The following is a 20,073-nucleotide window of genomic DNA, read 5'->3' as shown; positions in this document are numbered from 1 at the left end:
TGCTGGTCAGCTGTGGGCTAATTATCCTCTAAGTCTGCTGACCCAGTGCACCTGTACAATTTAAATAATCCAAAGTGTAGATAGTCTCTGCTTTGGAATTGTTTAGGTGAAATGATAGTAAGGTGGGCTGGTGATCTGTGGCTATGTATGTCAATGAAGGAGCTTATAAAGTTTCAGAGTGTGCTTATTCACGCACGTGTTGTCTGTTCCAGAAAGAAGTAGTATGGAGAATCCATGACTTCCATTTTACAGACTACGTGGCAAGGTGATGGGTGAGAGGTGAGTACTATTATGGGTCAGAATTATCTCCACGTGCAGGAGGTAGAGTGGGAAATGATTATGTAGTGCATTGTGTTTGTTGTAATGCTTGCTCTGGTGAGGGTTAACACTAGGGAAGGAGTTCTCAAGTTCTTGATTGCGTACTAGAGAAGGTATCAAACTGAAACTGGGGAGCTGCTGTCTCAGAAAGCAAATACTACTGAAAAATCCTGATCTGCTGTGACTTACCAGTGTTGTCAATTGTGAGGTCTTAAGGTCAGAATGAATGCCAAATCTCAGCAGGATTTTTAAGGGAACATTTTTAGTGATTTTAATTACTTTAGCATATTGTTTAGTTCTATTTTATGTATTTCAGTATGTTTGTATGAGGTTGGGATGTGACTATGACTTTTGCATGATCTGGTCTTCTTATTTTGTGGTGTCCAAAATTAATGCTGATTATTGGTTACAGGCTTTGAGGTACTCAGAATGAAGCATTGTTGCCTGATCTGAAGGAAATACGATTTGACTGTCAATGCAAAAGTAACTGGAATGTTGACCTCAAGTTGTTGCTTGGCTTCTCCAGATCAAGCATGGGGCACTGTGCTTCTTGTGCTTCACAGACACAGTCTGTATTAACATGTTATGGTGGTTGTCCCCTGTGGACTATCCTGCAAACCACTGGAGGTGTTTCTCCCTGACAAGTTCATCTCAATGAGCAGCGTGTTGTATATGCTTACGTTTTAAGAACATGTTGTGGTTTCTGAAGTTGAAGTGATAGTTGGACCAATGGTGATCTAGATAGCAAGTTCTACAGTGTGTGTTAGCACTGTTGAATTTTAAACCTCTAACTCTATTTCTGAACAGATTTCTTTCACCATTCCTGTTAGTATCAATGGCAAATCTGTTCTAACTCTGGTTGTTGTTCTTTTGTTCTAACACAATAAAGGTTATTGGAAGAAATGCCTTATAGATGTGCTAGTGTGTTTTAGACAGTAGCTGCTGGGATCTCTTTCTTCATCCCTGTAGTTCTTTACGTAAGAAAGATAACTGTTAGGGGGTATTTTTCTTCAGTTACATACATGAGTCAAATGTGAAGCAAACTAAAGTAACTGATTATTGTTGCAGAGTCTAGCTGGCGATCTCTTGCCATGAACGGAAGTTGCACGGGCTGGACAGTTACGTTGGGCTGGTGAATCTCATGGTGCTGGGCAGTGAAGCATGGTTTTGATGCTAGGACTTTGACAACTGTTTTTAATGGATTTGAAAAGCTCTGAGGGAAATGCATTTTATTTGCATATATATGCATAGTTACAGAAACAAATTTATGATGTGTTTGAACCTGAAATATTTTTTGTGTTTTGATCAGTCGTTGTATGGGAACTGCTGAGTCAGGGCCTGAACCTCTGATTGATCACCTGAGGTGAGCCCTGAGTCAGCCAGAGGAGCACAGCTAAAGGCAATTCACCTGTGCTGCCCAAAGGGGTGGAGCCTGGCTGCACCTCTCCTAGACCTATTGAAGAGCTGGCTACCAGTGGGGAGGGTTTTTTTATGGAGACTTCCTCTGCTGGTGTTTTGGGAGTGAGTCCAGGATAGGGGTAAGCCTTGTATGTCTTCTCTTTTGTTATCGTAGTCTGCTTTGCCTAACTCTCTGGTTTATTTTGTGATTATAACATCCTAATATTCTTTGATTATACGGTCGTCTTAGGCAACCAAGAGGTAGAACAACCTGACTAAGAAATGAGAAGAGAAAGCTCTGGTTTGGCTTCTACTGAATCAATACAAATATCCTTTAGTTATCTGCTAAATACTCAAAACCCTATTAACCGTTATCTGTTTTGCAGATAATTCAGACAGATTCACTTGGGCTTTTAGTTGTGTTAAGTGATTGCTTCCTTAAAACAAAGGATGAATGCTGCCAGCAATAGATGATGGAAGAGAATGAATTGCTTTAGATACACAGGTTGTCCTGAGTATCTTAAACATACTACTGGTAGACTGTTTGTGACAATTTTATTGCTTCCTGATTAGAACAGATGGCAGCACTAAAATGGTTAAGGGTGAGAACTTATTTCAGGGAGGAGTTAGGGAATTTAAATGACTGTAGAATTCAACCCCAAGGACCGTTTTTAACTAGTTGGCTCTATGAAGCTTGACTTTTAAGATTAAAATTAACCTTAGGTCTGTGTGGATTTCTTTTCTCTTTCTTTTTTATTTAATCACTTATTAAAAGATGTAAATCCTTGCTTGAACAAATTCTACCTCAGGCTCACGAATTAAGGATCTGTAGATGAACAAATGAATGAGAATTGACCTGACAATTTTTTGTTTTCTGTTAACTTCTAAAATTCCAGTTAAGGGATCAAATGGATGCTAATATATTTTGGGTTGCCATGTTGATGGAGCAGCAGAATGAAAACTGACTTCAAAAAAATAACATCTGAGATACTTGATTGCCCTCAGTTATGATGATCTATTAATACAATATTAACAAAGAGCTTTAAGGTAAAATATTAATGCAACTGCTTAACTATATGGAACACTGTTTAAGATACTGCTGAAGGTTTTTTTTTTTTTAAGGCAATGAATTTAATGTTGTATGATGTTGAGATATTTTAATTTTATAAGTAATTATGGTGATCAGGTTAAAGGTGGAGAAATTGATTTTAAGACTTCCTCAGGAGATTGCTTTGTTCTGGTGTTGGGGCAGGGATCTAAGCTGCTTTACAGCTTTGCGAGTCTGCTTTTCCAGCTGGAATGATCTGTAAGCTCTTGGAAGAGTGAACGTGTGTTTCTTCACCTAGGTTGTTTAGGCTGGAAGCTTTAGGAGACTGTAACACAGTGTGAAGGAGCCCCTCTAGATACCCTCTCTCCTGGTCTTTGCACAGGTGATGCTGACTGGGGGATGTCTGGAGTGACCAGATAGCTCTGCTGGTTTGGAGCATGAGCTGAAGAAGGAAGCCAGCTTCTCCAGCAAACTTATTTCTGCACTATGTAGGTGCTGTTTCTTTAGATCACTGTCAGTATGGCTCTTAGCTCATTCAAATGGCTCTTAGCTCTTCAAACGCAAGGGACTTGCTTCTGAATTATGGCTAAGGTTCCTCAAAACCTAAAAAATAAAATCTTCTTTATTCTTAGCCTTGAGGTCACTCCATGCTTAGACTTACATGGGCTTGGGAGTCAAATGTGTCGTCTTTCAGAGGGAAGATGCACCTGCCCTATGAGATTTGTGTACATGGCATGTTTTCTGTCTGTCTGTTTTCTCAAAGAGATGCTGGAATATCTTCCACTGCCCGTGTTGCATCTGCATTTTACTTATTAGAGTCTGCATGGGTGAACTTAATGCAAGCAACACATTTGCTTAGCAATCTTCAGTTTGACTAAAACTAGTGTTCTCTAAGCCTGCCGTGTGTCTTTCTATCTCGCTTGCAATTGCTTTAAACAGAAGCTTCTTGACAAATTTACTTTAATTATTCTTTTATGTTCTTGTACATGAAATCTATGTCTATATGTCTGTTTCTCAAAGAACAATGTTGTAGCCTTGAAAGTGAATGGGCAGAGCACCTGTGAAATACCCATTTCTAGTCTGAAAGCAAAATATTTGTGCTTTGTGTTAGATCTAGTTCTTACATTACCTTATTTATCAGCTTGTCACTGCTATGTGAAAGATACACTATACTATATGTTTACATTTAGAAAGAATTTTTATCTTCACTGAAATGCCTTAAAACATTCTGTGTAATTTCTATTCTGTGCAAATATTTTTAAAGGTCTTCCCAAGGTGAGAAGTTGTGCATTTTAAAGATTGGAAGATTAACTGTAGATGATTACTTAGAATCTTAGGGAGTCTGATAAGAAAATGAGGTTTCAATTCTAATTTGAATTCTACTTTGTTCAACGACAGAAAATTTTCTTTTGTCCCAGTGCATTTATCCATACAAAAATTTCCTCAGTTTGAATGTGTTTGTGGTAATGGAGGAGGAAGGGCAGGAGTGGGTATGAGAACCTAGAGTTGGCATAAGCAAATTAAGTCAGGTTGATCTGGAAGAAGTTCTTAAGTCATGTCACTTGGGTCAGCCTTGGTGATCTCTCATCAAGTGTTTGTGTGTGCAAATAACTTGGTGCCTACTGATTTGAGAGTGTTTTGTAGATATGCAGAGCTTTTGTGTTTAGAACCTTAGCCACAAGTAAGCCTTCTGAGCTATTAATTAACAGTGCTCGAAGCTTGATTTGTTCATTCCTGCAGAATTTTACCTTTGCTACAGCTTACACATGAAACACATGTGATGTGATACACATCACATCTATTGTTTTATTAATGATCTATTGTTAATATATGATCTATTGTTAATATATCTATTATATGATCTATTGTTAATATAGCAAGATCATTGCAAATAATGCCTGTTGAACAGTCAGCTCAGATTCTTTGGTAAGAGGTGGCAGTGAGTAGATCAGGGATTAAGTATGGAAGCTGGTGTCCTTGCATAGGAGATGCTTCAGGCTTCACAACTTGGGGGGAAAACTAATGCCCAAGTATAAATCTTTGCCAAGTGGAGATGATGTAGTCATTTTTCTGCTGGTCTCTAGTGTGTGGGCAGCATGCTGGAGTATGGAAAGACATAGAGGGAGTATTTTGCCACTCTGCGAAGAGGAAATTAAAGCATCCATGTGAGATTTCTGCAGAAATGAAGTAATAGAAGAGGTTTGTACAGGTGATGTTTTGCCATAGGTGGCACATGAAATTTGTAAATGAAAAACAAGTCCTTTCATTTTAAGCAGAGCAGATGTTTTAACGCTTTTCATATGGTGTGAATAAAGTCCAGCACTGTGTAATAACTCTCTGCTCTTCTGAGAGTTGTACAAATATGACAAGTAATTTATTTCTCAATCACATTTGGGTATTGATAACTTGGATACAAAATATGTTCTGGCTGATGATAGATGTTCATTAGTCCCTTTTTCAGTGCTTTGAGATTGATGTTACAAACACAGTTGAGCTACTGCCTGTGTGTAAAAATAAGCCTAAATATTTTGAAATTATTCTGGTTGTGAAAACTGCCTACTTTTTCAAACATAAGAAGCAAATTAGCTGAGATATTTTGCTAGACAGGGAAAAAAACCTTTTCAAATGAAAACTGTTTCTAGTTATCATGTTATCAGGATACTTATTCTACTTATTGTTTGCTAGCCTAATACATTCTTATGGTCCGAAGATGAATTTTGTACTTCTCTAAGTAGGTTGTTTTATCATAATTTTTTTTTAAAGCCTATTTGGACACGGAAAAAGAGTGAGTCCCAGAAAGAGAATTGCAGAATAGTACAGGCTTTTGCTGCCAGACTGCAGGCAGTTAAGATGTTAAGATTTCTTTTGTGAAGCAATTAATGGCTAAGACTGCAGGAAGTATTTAAGTGGGTATTGATTTAAGTGAGTACTAATTGTTGCGTACTTAAGTCGTTAAAATCTGTTGAATGGCCTTTATGTTGAGCTTAGTAGAGGCTTTTAGACAGTAGGTGTTTAATCTGTACTTAACCTTTGCTTTAAAAAATAATAAAACAACGTCTTGCAGGATCTAGATAAGGATTTTATGGAAGATCAAAACGAAGTATTTGGAAGATGCTAGCATAGGGCAGTTGCCATCTATTATGATAACATCATTTTATCTTAAATGCGTTAGAATGGCATCTGCATTGCCTTCAAATGCCAATTGAAGGTCTTCAAGCATGTACTTCAAAGTTAAGCTGTGATAGGGATATTCTTGAGCATGTGCTCAATGTGTACGTGAAAGAAGACATGACCTAGGAGCAGGGAATAACGACACTAATGAAGTTTTTGACTGCCCTGCTTTTCTAAGCTCCTGTTTTAGGACTTATTCATAACGATGTGTACCATAGCAACATCCTTGGTTTTTTTTCCTTTTTTTTTTTTTTTAATCAGTAGAAACACGACCGTCTCTGGCTATTTTAATGCATAATGCCACTTCTCAGACATGTAATTGGTGAGAATTTCATATGGGTGGAAGAATGTAAAGCAGTGTTCTAAAAATTCCATGTTTGCCACTGAGTGAGCAAGAAATGAATCAGCCTGATGTGATTAGCAAGGATGCATACAGGTAGATCAGGGAGCAGGCAGATATTCCTGTTTTCCTGCCTCAAACACACAGATATATGTTCTAGTTTAACCTGGCATGCAGCCTTTCACTCACTCTCCCCACACCCAATCAGGTTAGAAAGAGAATCAGAGGTGGTGTGTGTGTGGGGGGGGGCGGGGAGGGGGAATGAATAGTTTTAATTTCAATCTATAAGTTCTATTTCCCAAGACAGGAAAGAAAGAGAAATAATGGTAGTTATTGTGTGTGTATGTATATATGTTTATCAAAGAAGTGATGCTGAAAGCAATTGCTCGCCACCTGCGGACTGATGCCCAGTCCATCCCTGAGCAGTAGCTGCCCCTGCTGCTAACTCCCCATAGCATTATAGCTTTTCACATGATGCCATACAGTAAGGAATATGCCTTTGACCACTTTAAGTCAGCTGTCCTGGTTCCATTTTCTCCACACTATCTTGTGCTTTTTCAGCCCCTTGTTGATAGGACAGGAGAAGAAGCTGAAAAGCTGAGACGTGCTTGGCTTTTTTGTAGCACTGCTCAGCAACAGCTAAAGCATTGGTGTGTTTCCAGTACTGCTTTTCTATGCTAAAACATACTATCATACCAGATGCTATGAGGAAAATCAACTCTGTCCCAACTGAAATAGGAACATCATATGGGAAAGGAAATCTCCAGCTCATTTGGTAGGACTGGACGCGTGGGGGGGAGGAGACATGATTTCTACAGTAAGAGTTTTACTTTGGGACAACGTTGCCCAGTTGTTTTTGTCAAACAGATTTGTAAGCTTTTTGTATGTCTCTTCATCTTTTCAGGGCCCAGCTTTTCTGACTTTCGTTTTTCTTTAAATTTCATCTTCATCAGGAACAAAATTGACTTGAATGAAATTGTGCAGTCACCCCCAGGGTGACTCTTAATTCTAGCTCTTTCCCAGAAACAGAAAGTGAGGTTAGAATTCATACATTCTATAAGAATGAAGTTAGCAATAAGAAGATATTGCCCACTCTGAGATGGAGTTGTTGTATGCGTGTGACTCGCACTGCCCTAACCAAATGGGTAGTGATACTTAGCATTTCTTCCTCCATGGTTCCTAATTTACAGATGTTCAGCAAAACTTTGAATCTCAGAGTTGTGCAAAGAAGCTCAGTGTCATAGGTGCGTGCTTCTACATCCTCTTTCCTTGAACACTTTTCAAAAGAAAAAGGGAAAAAAAAGGAGATAACCCATGGGAGTTTCTGTAATGAGTTGTCGCAGAACTGAGATTGGAACAGGGGAATTCTGGCTCTCAGACTTCTGCTGTAACTATTTTAATCTTTATTGTTAATAATCAAATGAATTCTTCAGTGACTCTTCTTGTTGTTTGTAGTTCAACAGACACTCTCTATTAAGATTCATGTTGCTAATTATGATGAATTAATATTAGACCAATCATGTCTAAACTGGCAAGTGAAAAGATTGAAAAAGTGGAAATTATCTTTGAGACAGAGGACAGACAGTGTAGCAAAAGGAAAAAGCGCAGACTTTTCCTCGTATTCCATTAGATTTTAATAAGTGTACTTTAAAAAAAACTTCTTTTGTCTCCAAAAGCCCCGTGAAACTAATTTGACACAGACTGAAATTGCTTACAAAATCAGCTATGTGTTTGTATTCAACGCTTATTGCCCTCCCTGCCATGCTTGGTATTCCTGTGCTGAGGAGGCCTCTGTAAGCTATGTCGTGATCCTAAATATGCAATAATTCTGTAAGCTTTTTGCAAACGTGGCTTAAGAGCAGAAATGCTTAGGAGTATCGCTTTGATTTCGTAGGGAATGTCTATAACATCTTATTTACATGGGTGTGTTGTCATTATACCTGGGCTTTTGATTCCAAAAAAAAGGTGATGCTGATACTTGCTCTGCAAGACTGCTCTAGTTACAAATGTAAGGAATGCAGCATATTTTATACATGTCTAGGCAGATGGACATGTGTGCAGAAGCACAGGTATTATTTGTTTTCTACCTAACTTCTGGAAACAGCTGTGCTGTCACATATAGACTGACAGGGAAGGAAAAGCCCCAGTGGAGGGCACGCCTGATGTCTTCAGATCATCAAGGATTGTCTTGCAAGTTAATGTGGGAGCACATAAGAGCAGTGACCTGATGTCTCAGAAATGGCAATTCATAATTTATGCTGGATGAACAAGCATGACAACAGGCTTCAATAATGCAAAGGTCACTTTGCTTTTAAAAGTACAATCTATTCCAAGTTTCTTCTCCATCTACACACCCTTGACATGCATAAGCAGAAGCATCTGTGCATAAACACAGATAAAGTATGTTTCCCATTGGAAAACAGGACCCAGCAGGAAGTTTACCTAAAAGTTTCTTGAAAATACACGTGGGATTGAAGGATATTTTTATCTTTAATGCTCTTTGCATGTGCAAGGATGGAACAGATTTTTTCATTGATTATTCATGAGGCAAAATGACTATCTACAACTGATACTTGTGACCTGTTCTGAAAGGATAAGAATCAGCAGTATTTTGTCTTAATAATAGAGAACAAAGTGTAATAGAAGAAAATGCAGTTCAGTGCTGCTCACAAAAGGTACACAAATGCTTCAGACAGAGATAGCTGTAGTGTTTAATGCATTGATGAATTGGCTCTAAGAACTGTTGGTTATGGGAAACACTGGAATCTTTTTGCCTCTAGGTAGATTTCACGTTAAAAGAGAATAAACTACTTCATGTCCTTGAATGAGTTTTAAGTATGAGGCTAAAAGCTGCATAGGAGCCCTAATGGAAGTACTTGACTGTAGCACCAAAAGGGAGAGGTGCCCTAACCCCTCTTGTCTCCTCATCACTGCTCTCTGCGGATTAACTGAAATGCTGTGGTAGAAGGGCTTGTGACAAGCAGCTCCAAAAAATGGATGTACGGAAGCGTGTGGGATGGTTAGGTGAAGAGCACAACGCAAAGCAGGTAAAGATTGCTCATTATTCTGAGCGCGCCAGCTCTCTGGCATCTGATGCATTAGAGTTAAAAGTAGTTTCATAGTGCAGGAGTTTAAGTTGACTTTGCTGGGTTGTGCATAAAGTACAGTGGAAGAAAACTGTCTATGTGTAATTAGTGAAGTAACCATCTCCCAGGTAATAAAAACATGCAACTGACGCTTGCTGGGATTCCAGAGCAGATCTGCTATAACTTAATGGGTGCAATTCAGCTGGAAAAGAGTTGTATAAGGAGCAGATTGTTAAATGCCTTTTAAAAAATGTTAATTAATGCTTAACAAGCTGCTTTGAGTGCAATGTCTCTAATTTGTTGAGAAAAGTAGAAATTGGTCTTGGTGATTTTTCTAAATCATTCCATTACATTTTGGTATGCTAACAGTGCAGAGGGTGAGATAACCTTGCATCTTGGCTTTAAGCTGGTATTCCATCTTTTTGTGAGGGCAGATAATTCCTACTGTTGGCTTGTAACTAGGACTGGGTTTGGTTTTGTGGGGTTGGGGCGGTTGGTTCTGATCAGGTTTGTGTTTTCCATTAGACTTAACTGTCAGGAGACAGAACTGCAGTACTGCAGTTCCTGTGTGGGTTCTCTATATCCTTAGTTGTTTTTTGTCGGGGGGTGGGAGGGGGGAACAGCTTTCAACTTACCATCCCACCTTGTTCTGCGATCTGACAGATTTCATAAGCTGTTCTAATCTTAACTTACCTGGATCAATCCTTGAAATACAGGCTCTTGAAGACAGCGTAGAAGGTAGAGGAATAAGTACTGCAAGGTTCTCTGAAGAATCTCTCATTTACTGTTCTGAATAGGTTTCCATCAGTAACATGGGGAGTTTTTGCTCAGAGTGATACGCAATTTTAGGCAAAAGCTGAAGCAAATGTTAGAGTCTTAAGTCTTTACTGGTAATCTTTTGGTTTTAGAGAATTACATAATTAGAAACTCAGAAGACTGGACTACTTAAATCAGGGAAGACATTGAATAACCAAAGGTCTTCTCTTTATTTTGTATTACTATCTGGTGTAAAAAACATATAGTAAATTACAGTTATTCTACTGCTTTGTGGTAACAAATGTTATTAAAAGTAGAGCATTTCAGAATGTTTAAGAAATGTAATAGAAAATATCCTAGTTCTTGTGTTTTTGTTTTTCCCCTAATTTGTTAGTCATTTCTTTTTTCCTAAATAGTAACTTTTTGATGAGTCTTAAGTTCTGTGTGTAGCTGAAAACTTACTTAAGGTTTCATCTGAAGTGAGGGGATAGGGGTCTGATGGCTCAAATCATGTCCTGTCTCATAGACTTAATTAGGAAATAGATTAAGAGACTTTGAAGGTATGAGTTGGACTCTTCAAATGACTTGCATTCCATTTTCACATTTGTATTTTAAAGACTGTACTTCTTACGGTGTTGCAATTAATGTCAGTAGTAGAGTAACTATCAACAAACGGCATACGTTTGTTACGAGTGCTCGAGTTCAGCAAAGGTGCTTTTTCCTGCCCTGTGCCTGAGACAGAGGTGTGCCATGGATGCTGATCACCCCTGAGGGGACAGGTGTCCTGGTCTGACATCACACTGGTAGAACAGGAATGCTGTGCAGCTCTCTGTTCGTGGCACTAGTCCGAGTTAATGTCTAAAGCTTATGACATATTCAGCTGCTGACTGAGCCCTTTAGTATGCAATGCATTATGCTCAGAGTATGTGAAAGAGATCAAACAGTAAGGCATGCAAGTCAAGTAGGAAAGTCGGAGTGACTTGGTGAGAGGAGAGAGATCCATCCACAATTAATTCCATTGTCTCACAATTAAGAAGATAAGCCATCTTCGTTATTGCATTCTTCCCGGGGATTTCTTTGTTTGCTAGATGCTTTGTGCTTGCCTTGTTATCTTGTGTCAACATCACTTAGTATCACTTTGGTGAGTAGTCAGTGCGGAAGCAAAAATTACACTGCAAACTGTCATTAGATTAAAAACATGAAATTGGACATTTGGTGACTGCAGTGAACTCGAAGCCGCTTTTTCTCTTCTTTTACAACCTTCTCCTTCAATTTTTTTCCCTCATAATCCGTGCTCTGAGAATTAAGATTAATGCACTTCTGCTAAAGGAAATAAATGATTTTTGAAAAAAAAAAAGCCTTGAGGAGATTTTCTCGTGCGTTCTAGGAAGCTATTGCACAGAGCTGGAAGCTTCAGAATAATATCACATAGTTCCGCAAAGAAATGTTGAAAAGCAGGTGATTTTGATTTTCTTCTTTCTTTTCTAGTGTTCTAGAAGGAAAACAAGTTTTAGAAATGACCTGCTTACATCTCTTTTACAACAGTAAGGTCCACTTTATCCGTCTGATGCTTCTTAGCATACGTGTTCTAACATTCTTTTTGTGTGTAATTGCAAAAGCAGGGGGCTTTAGGTAACAGATTGTATTATTTGGGCTGCGTTATAATAACCTTAGACTCATGCTAGCAGAGTTACCCGTTGAATAGCTTTCTGAAGTCTTGTGATGACTTAGAGGGTTAAAGAAGTCAGTTGCTGTCTTTTCATCTTTCTGCTTTTTTTTTTTTTGTACAAATGCTGTAACTCAGAAATTATTCTAACCAAAGTATGCTAAGTGTGTGCATTGTTGTACCTACAGGAAAAATTGATTCCAGAATAGCCCTTAGTTATCTTAATAGACTTCACTGCTAAGAACAATTATTCTGCTGTCCACGGGCAATATAGCAATGCTTTCAAAGGGTTTTCAGTGTGTGTGAGCAGTAACTGGAATAATGATAGTTACATGCAATACTTGATAAGGACTGTGTGCGTGTTTCATTATTAGACTGCAGGAAGGTTGATCTACGACTTAATAAAAACCTGAGAGGTAAGACATGTGCTTTACACTGCCTTGTATTTTGCATGAGCTTTGACCTAAACTGTGCAATCTCTTAGACTTTGCTCAGTTCTGAAACTTCTAGGGCCTTGTTGCTACGTCCATAAGTTTTTGTATTCACAAGCATTGATGAGTGGTTAGTTGGACTTTGTAAATGAGGAAGCATCACCATGAAGTGGGTGGAGATCCATCCGTAGGGAGGGAACAGAAAAACTGCAGCACACTTTTGTCTCTCCCCAGACAAGAATGTGCATACACCATGTGGGCTGATCAAGAAGGAACTTGTTTTGGCAGAATTGCCTCTCAGTTCCATTGTATGAGTGCTTTGCATCATAGACTGATATAATAATTGATAGGGCTTTGCAGCATTTAGAAGCCAAGTCGTACACAGCCAAGCTATTTAGCTGACTCTTATTTACCAGGCTTTGCATTAGGATGTCTACACGCCTCATCCTTTTCTACAGAAGTGTTTCTATTCCATGGATTTCACTGGTGTCATGTTTTGCATACTAGTTTCTTGGCTCTCTAAATATCCTTGTGTAAGTCTACTGTGCATATAAAACTCATCAGCAATTATTTAAGGACTCTACCACCCCCAAACTTTCTGTTCCATTTAGAACAGTTAGAAGTGTGAAGTCCCCTGCTTTCACGTTATTTCTCTTGTTTTGAGTTTGGGTCCTGAGTATTAGGCATGCGGTTCTGTGGTCTGTAGTGCAGCATAGCAAAAATGCCACATATGACTGTTCTATAGGAATGCTGAAAGCATTATAGCTCTTCTGAGTCAAACTTGTCTGCGAGTGTATTCCCTTCCATTTTAGAGATTCATTTAGCTCTCAGAGCCTGATGATATTTTAAGAGAAGTATGTAATATTTCTTGCCTTTCTTCCTCTCTTGAGCAAGGGCTGGTTAAAGCCTCATCTCTTTAATTGAGATTTCTGAAATATGAGTGACTGAATCCAATTGAAATAAATAGTGTTAAATTTTTTTTATGCTTGGTGGGCTGTCAAACTTGAGGCATCACTTCCCACAGTCACAAGATGAGATCAGAATCTCAGCCACTTATGTCTTAGGTTTCCAGGCTTCGTAAGTATAAACTATCTCACATCTACAGAAAATATAAACTACATAAATAAAGTAATTCTGAAGAGCGCTCGATGTGATACACTACCACTCAGTTTCACCTGAGTTTAGTTTGTGTTCCCTGTGGTCACAGGGAAACTAGATGGGGGTGTAAGGTAATCTTGAAAGGGCATACAATTTAAAATATGTCAAAAGCTTTGACTTAATTCACACGTTTCCTGTGTATTATTAGTGGAGGAATGTTTAACATCTTATGACATGGAATTTGCATGTCTAGATCTTAGTGCCAAAGTAGAGTAGAAGAAATGGCATTTCAAATGGCTCGTGACAGAAATCTCACCACTTAATGCTTAAGGAGGCAATGGTGATGGACCATTTCTGTATTCCAAGCAGATGAATTATGCTGGTGGATGTAACTGCAGGAAGATGAGTAAAGCATCTTGTGTCTGGAGTGAAGTTGTGCAAGTAGTAAAGGGCAAACTGCCTACAGCTTACTTCCTCTGAAGCATCCCCTGTAGTTTGAATAGACATTAACTACTGTTCACAAACTACCTGTGGGTGTCCTGAAATATTTATTACTTTATCTCTCTTTAAAGACTGCATCTGCCTGCCACAAAACAAGTCCTTTAAGAATAAATGTGGCTCACTACCTCTACAATAAAAGATGGTATTTAGAAGCCTGCGTCTGCAAGTAGCAATTAAATTGTTCATCTCCCTGCACTGCGTGAGCAGTTCTTACTCCTTCAATTTTGCCCCTCAGGTTGTTCACGATAACTGTAAGGCATTGTAAGGAAAATCGTCTGTCTATTCTGAAAAAGCCTGGAACAGGCTTTCTTGAATGACATTTCAACATAAAAAGAAAGTTCAATTGCTATCTTACTTTGATTTGCATTTTCAAGACCAAAATAACTCTTGGCAGCAAAAACAGAATGTGTTACGGCTGCCGTTTTATCTTTAGGAAAGAAACTAGTAATGGTCAGTTAACTAGTGAACAAGCCCAAGGTTTCTTTGGAGCTGCAGGTGTCATGACACCCCCACCTCCCCAAATCCCTTCTTGGTCATTTGTGTAACCTAATTACAGCGCGCTTTTAAACAGTTGTAATGCAAGCAGGCAGAGATTTACTTCGATCTGCTCTATGCAAAGGACCTCTTCAATTCCTCCTGATTTGTACTGGTAAGTGGGCACCTCAGTTCCAAGTTAGGTCAAAGAAAAAGATGCGTTATGAGTTTACACATTTTAGAAAATCTGCCTCTCTCATAGTGGCAAGGGAAATCTATTACTAAGTTAGCTCAGTCACTGTTAACATCGCTTGTTTGGGCTCTGTAAGTTTAAACAGGTTTTCTGGTATCTGCTCATAGTGGACTTATCTCTGCTACTTAAAATCTGCACCTATTGCTGCACTGTTTGAGTGCAGTTTTGACTTGTGTGTACTCTAAAGCCCTCAATGGCACAACCTTCTCGGAAGTTCAGAAAAAGCTGGAACAGTGATCTTTGCCACTAGCCCCAGGACCAGAACGAGCAGCATTTGTGGGGAGGCATTTTGCACCGTTTGAAGCCTGGAGGTATGAGTTGCTCTGCTCTTTGTTCACTCAGTTTACTGGTCTGCCTGAGGCACAGATGCTCCCTCTGCATGGCCTCCTCGTAAAGCTGTGTTTGGGCTCTTAATCCAGTCCCAAAAGTTTGCCATGGCTTTTAGGATTTGAGAGGCTTATTCAACTTCTGTTCTGTCATGTTTTGACTTTGGAGAAATAAACGGCAATGGTGAACTTCATCCCTTTTCCTAAAGGTGATGAAAAGGAGATTTAAAAGGCTTGTTCTTCTGAAGCTTTGGTTTGGGTGGCAGAAATGCAGCCTGGGAGAAGTGGTTGCCTTGATGAGTTGTGAACCTTTGTGGTTCACTCCAGGGGAGTACTGGCTCTTTCCCTGTTAGAAGGGTATCTGTGCTGGAACAGTCCTGACCAGCTTAACACTTTTTTTATTTTTTGTCCCCAGTTGGGTTTTTGGCTGTTATAAATCTGCATTGTCTCCATTTACATTTCACTGTGAGATTAGAGGTGCTGTCTTTCAAAGCCTGCCAAGTGTACTTTACTTTGAAAATAAGATCCCAGAATTCCAGAGTACTCATAAAATCAAATCCTGTGCAAGAGCGATTTTACAGTAGATCATTTAATTGTAATGTTGAGCTAATGTTGAGTAACAGAAGGTGAAAGAAATATTTTGGGGGGGGGGGGAACAAAGAGAGAGTGCATGTGGAAATTGATGGAATCATAGAATGTCTTGGGTTGAAAGGAACTTCAAAGATAATCTAATTCCAACCCTCCTGCATTGGGAAGAGTTGCCACACAGTAAATCAGGCACTAGATGAGGCCCATCCAACGATGCCTTGAACACCTCCAGGGGGTGGGGGTATCTGCAAACTGTCTGGGCAGCCTGTGCTAATGCCTCACCACTCTCAGTGAAAAATTTCTCCCTAACATCTAATCTAAACCTCCCCTTACCTAGTTCAAAATTGTTCCCTCTTGTCCTATCATTGTCTGCCCATAGAAAAAGTTGTTTTCCCTCCTGTTTATAAACTCCTTTGAAATATTGGAAGTTTGCAGTGAGCTCTTGTAGAATTGTGATGATGCTATAACACTCTTCTCTTGTCTCAAGCATCTCGAAAAAATAAAAAACGAGCATTTCACTTGTTAGTTTCATGTTACACTATTTGGTGTGATTGTTTGTTTTTTTTCCTCCACTCAACTTTCCATATTATGTCACTGTTGCTTTTTCCTTGCTTCAATATCTGAAAATAATGTCAGATCCTTTAGAAGATAAAATTTTTGCATGTTTCCATGCAAGTAAAACCTTGACTCTATTGCTTTGAGAGCATCCAGGTATTTCTCTACTGTGAAGTCAGCAGGCAATCTCATAGATTTTTTTTTTTTTTTTTTTTTTAAATATTATCTTACTGAACATTTATATGATTGTGGTGGTGATTATACAGGCTTCTCCATGCTCCTCTGTTACAGACTCACAGAATGGCCCAGGTTGGAAGGGACCTCAAGGATCATGAATCTCCGACCCCCTGCTGCACGCAGGCCACCAACCTCCCCATTTAATACCAGACCAGGCTGCCTGGGGCTCCATCTGACCTGGCCTTGAACACCTCCAGGGACGGGGCATCCACAGCCTCTCTGGGCAGCTGTTCCAGCACCTCACCGCTCTCTCTGTGAAGAGCTTCCCCCTGACATCCAACCTAAATCTCGTCTCCCTCAACTTCAAACCATTTCCCCTTGTTCTGTAGTTATCAACCCTTTCAAAGAGTTGATTCCCCTCCTGTTTGTAGGCTCCCTTTAGGTATTGAAAGGCTGCAATGAGGTCACCCTGTGACACTTAGTTAAAAGCTCATTTTCCTAGTGTGTATAGGCTGCAAATCTAAGGTTAATAGCAGTGCTTTGTATGATAGCTGCGTTGAAAGAGTGCTTGTTATGTGTAGAGGGTCTTGTGGTGGTTCTGTGCATCCTGTCTACCAGAATTGCTTACCCTTGCACAGCCAGCTTCTGATTTGCTTCCAGATGTGGTTCCTGCACTGTGACAAGCAAAGCTAGGTTTTTGTGTATCCAGACTAGCTAGATTGAAAATGGAGTGACTCTTTCTGAAGTACGGTGCTATAACTGCACGTTTAAAGTAACAGTATCATTCTGTCTTGAAGTTCTGGTATGACATTATTCAAGTTCAGATGTGCACTGGTGCTAAATGATGTATATCCTAACAATCCAAATCATACTGCTTCACTTCCAAGATCGTGCCAGTTTTACAAGAGTTCTAAGCACAGATTTGAGCTATGCATTAATCTTGTCTGATTGAAAAATGTAGGTAATAATGGAATTTGTGTTGTTGACTTAAAATTGCTTTTCCGAAGGCTGTGCATTAGCAGACAAGGTCAAATCAAAGAGAGGGAGAAAGACGTTGATTTTGCTTGGGGAAAAAATGTTCTATGTGAATGACTGTAAGGTTCCAGCATTTCCAGCATAAAGATATTGGAATCATTCCTAAGTGGCTTTGTTCCCCTATGGGTTACTCATCCCATTTGTTTTGCCTTAGTCATCTGCAGTACTACTTGCATGATGGCACGTTGCTTCTAACTGCAGGAATGCTGACATTTGGTGTCATTCCTGCTTAGAAGCTTGCTTTGTCTTTATTTTTTTTTTACGACACCTATGGGGCTAAAACTTACACTGTATCTGCATCATAAATCAAATATTTTGCTAGAAGGTAATGGTGCACTAAAAAAAAGAAAAAGAAAAAAGAAGAATTCAATCAATACAGTTCTTAAAATACAAGAGCTTGTCTGTTGTTTCCATTATAATTAGAGTTAACGTTTGCAAGGTTATTACAGTTAACTGGTTTTGCTATCAACAAAGAATGAATTCATCTGTCTAGAGTTTTATCACTACATGAAAATCAGAGCAGTAATATTTTGACATTTTTGAAATATATCTACTTTGAGGAATGTAAGAGTGATTTTTGTGGGCAATTTCTAGAGTTGATTCAACTCTTCTACTGTGTTCACTTCATGTAAATATTTAATGGTACAATTCATTTGCATTTAATGAAATCTTGTGTTTCTGCTGTGCATTTCAATCTGCATACTCCTATGAATGAATTTTTGTGGAGAGTCAAACCCTGTAGATGGTTTCTCCCGTTTCCTCTGGTACTGGCAAAAGGAACTTAGTGAGTGAAAGTGTTTGATTGTACTTTGTGCAGTAGAGCCCTCCATGAAGGGATCCCTCCTATTTTTACAAATTAGCTCTTTGATTCTGTTTTCCTTTTAACTCTGTCCTGAAGAGAAGTATGCTAGTGGAATAAGATATGGGCGAGTCTCTATTTCACGTCTGGTAGGGCTTGATGTAAATAATGGAAACCCTTCTGAGGATTCCTGCTTGAATTACATATATGTAAAACAAAAGATGTGTATTTGAGAACCTTTTGTCCCTAAGGCCAAAAGCTGTGGGTCTGGTGTTAGAAGTTCCTAAGCCCCAGAATCTTTTTAAGCATGTCTAAGTCCCCTTTCTCTGAACTGATCAAGTTGCCTTCTCAACGGTAGTTCAAGCTTTCTTCTGCCTTCTTTGTCTTGCTCCTCTGCAAGCTCTCTGTTCTTGTATCAGCAAAAGCCAAATAATGCCTTCAGTGTGTATTTGGCAATGTCCCTGCTAAGTAGTGTATTGATGGTGGTAGTTGTATTTCCTTATGATACATCAGTAGAATTGCGAAGCAGTGCATAGGATGTGTCTGTAATCATTGCAAACCAGGTTAAAAATGCTTAAGAAGTTTTGTGTAATGCATCCCCAGTAAATTTAACCAACCTGTAGTATTTTCTGAATCTGTAACATTTACAAAAAAGCTTCAGACAAGTAGTATCTTTATTCTAATAAAGTTGTACTGTTTATTACTGCAGTTTTTGAAGTTCACTGTGGGTTCGAGAGCTTTTCATCTTCCCAAGCTCTCACTTCTTAAAAAGTACAAATCTAAGCAAAGTTTTCTGTTTAATATGCTTTCTAGTAAACTGTGATAAGTCATCTCATTTTTTTTTTTTTTTTTAAGCTGTGTTATGGCTTCATCTTCCAATAAGCCAAGCTTCTCCAAAGTATGTCATAACATCTCCTATTTAAAGTGTTATTTCAAAGCCTTCAAGGCACCTTCTCAAATTTTGCTCCTACTCATTTTTTTCAGCTAATATAAGAGATTTAAGCTTAAAGTTTTTCACAAACTTGCTTCTCATAGGCTTCAATACAGGGAAGAATACCACGGCATTGCTTTTTCTGTAACTATTTGGAGAGGGATGTGATGTGCAGAAGACAAAAACGAGTTGATAATGCTGTATTTCTCTGACAATGGCATTTGTTACTTGTGTATCATTGTAGAGACCAGTGCACGTAATTGTGACTATTGGCACATCAGAGCTTTACACTGATTGTCAGTCAACCTTCCTAACTTCTTGAAAAGAGAAGGAACCATATTAGTATACAATTTATATTTAGTAATAGATGTGAATTTTAGAAGAGTGATTATGTAGCCTGTTGTTATTCATAGCTGAGGAAATCTCCTCACAGAAGGTTTTATCTTCAGACAGGCGAGTTGCTGCTTTTGCTGAGCAAAAGTTAATTGTAATAAATCCACAGTGGTAAATACTTCAAGGTATTACTTCTAATTATCTTAGAATGGCAAGTATAGGTCAGATTTGGCAAGGAAGCCTGTTAGTCAGCCCAAGTAATAAAATGAAAATTATCCCATAAATGTGACTGACAATTCCTTTTTGGATTAGACAAGAGTGCAGAGTAGCTGGAGAGGAGTTGCTAAGAAATATCAGTTTGATTTGTGGGCAGTAAGCTTGCTGTGGACTGGATATGAACATGGATCTTATTTAAGAGCTACCACTTCTTGTTTGAAGTCAATCTTTAGTGCCGGTATAAACTTGGAGGAGAAAAAATAAATAAACACTATTAATTCCAGTAAGAGCTACGAGCAGAAATAGAAAATCAAACAAAGAAATTGGAATCAAAGGTTGAGCTCTTGTTCTGTATTGTTCTTCCTAGGTATATTTTTGAGTGATGCATTTGAACTGAGGATTTGAGCTTTCTGGGGTTGTATAGGTGAGCCTCTGTTCAAATGCATCTCTAGATTACATTTGGAATTACTGTTCATGAAACAAGAATGTTGTTTGGGCAGCCCTGGGACAGAAAATAAAGAAAAAGCTTTTAAAGTAAACGATCAAAGCCAACTGTATTTAAGGCTGTTCTCT

General features: G+C 38.8%; 1 long non-coding RNA gene across 2 annotated transcripts in view; it reads left to right on the top strand.

Annotated features, from left to right (window-relative positions):
* The window catches only part of LOC125691954 (uncharacterized), a 221,236-nt gene that overhangs the window by 7,322 nt on the left and 193,841 nt on the right, over positions 1–20,073 (top strand). For both annotated transcript variants that reach the window (XR_007376369.1, XR_007376368.1), the window contains exon 2: positions 213–279. This is a non-coding gene — a long non-coding RNA (uncharacterized LOC125691954). The remainder of the gene's footprint in view (positions 1–212; positions 280–20,073) is intronic.

The sequence above is a fragment of the Lagopus muta genome, chromosome 4, assembly GCF_023343835.1.
Source record: "Lagopus muta isolate bLagMut1 chromosome 4, bLagMut1 primary, whole genome shotgun sequence".
Taxonomy (NCBI): Eukaryota; Metazoa; Chordata; class Aves; order Galliformes; family Phasianidae; genus Lagopus; species Lagopus muta.
Note: the sequence above shows the minus strand (reverse complement) of the source record. Positions and strands in the feature narration are given on the sequence as shown.